We start from the raw sequence: 1,459 nt of genomic DNA on the forward strand, positions 1-1,459 counted from the left end.
ATCATGAATTAAATTTTTAATATCATAGACCGTGTTGCTCTGCCCAAAGAGACTTTTTTTACCCTTTCAGTGGCAATCCTGAGATATCTTGTCAAACCTGATCTGCTTTATTTCTGTCACCCCGAAATATTTTGTCTTCTATAAAAATGCAGTGAAACTGTTTTTTCAATAAAATGTTTTCCATTCCCCTCCAACCAATCAACTGTCAGTGGGCAGAGTTAGCTATTGTTCTAGGTTAGATAAGAAGAAGAAGCGAGAAAAAAAAAAGAGAAATATATGCTCAATATATAAATAATACAAAAAGGGTTCTCTTCGTAGAAAGCCACACATGTAATGGCAAGGTTTTGCAATTTCAAATGTGGCAATTATAATGCTGATCAGGAAAATTTCAAAAACCACTTAAAGGGTTAAATGGGAGTTTGGCTTAGATTTGCACCTTAAAATTGAAAAACCAACTTGAGCTGACCATCCCAAACAGTGGGGCTAAAACAACTTTTAATAACTTACCACTAATCATGAGCTAATCCCAAAATATTGGTCTGAGGATGTGTTGTATCCACAGTGTGTTGTACCAAGTCAAGAAAAACCTTAAGGGTTGTGGAAATGATTAGTTTTCTAAATTCAAAAGTCATAAACTTGTCACAAAGTTCAGCGATACAAGCGGAAATTGTAGTAAACCACTTTGAAAGTGCTCGAATGTTAATGAATTTAGACAGCTTTATTTTGTTTTCGGTTCCCTTTTTTATTCCCACATTGAATAACTCATGGAAACGACATGCGCGAAGAGACTTAGACATTGTAAATTCTATTTTATTTCATCTCAAAGATTTCTTTAATTCTATTGATTCATATTTAGAAGGGGTGACAGCAATTAAACATATAGTTAATTACAGGAAAGCATAGGTGTAAGTAGAATTTTCTCAAGGAGAGGATTTTCAGATTTTTTATCCTTCTTTGCAGGAAAGTATACTTACTGTAGAAAATATAATTACAAGAAAATGTACTTAATATGCAGGAAAAATAAGAACAAAAAAATACATGTTATGTAGGAAAAGTAATTACAGGAAAATACACAATGTAGGAAAAATTACAGGAAAATGTACTTTTAATGTAGGAAAAATAATAACAGCAAAATGTATTTAATGCAGGAAAAATAAAAACAGAATTATACACAATGTAGGAAAAATAATTATAAAAGAAAAATCAATTAACCTCAAATACATGAACCCAAACCAACGGGAAATTGATGAAAAAAAGAGAACTATGTAGAAAATATTGATGGAAAAAAATAAAGATGAGAGCCAGAAAAAATGAGAAAAGAGCGCAGAATATTACAAAATTACGAGAACGCGCTTGCGCATTGTAAGTTCCGAACAGTTTCCGAAGTCGCGACAGTTTCCGAAGTATTGTACACGAAGTAACGACCGGTTCGAGAGTAACTCACTCCCGCTCCTCTGTG

This window comes from Pholcus phalangioides, unplaced genomic scaffold (assembly GCF_987345545.1).
Source record: "Pholcus phalangioides strain wild (caught in Gottingen) unplaced genomic scaffold, Ppha-v1.0 ptg000010l_1, whole genome shotgun sequence".
Classification (NCBI taxonomy): Eukaryota; Metazoa; Arthropoda; class Arachnida; order Araneae; family Pholcidae; genus Pholcus; species Pholcus phalangioides.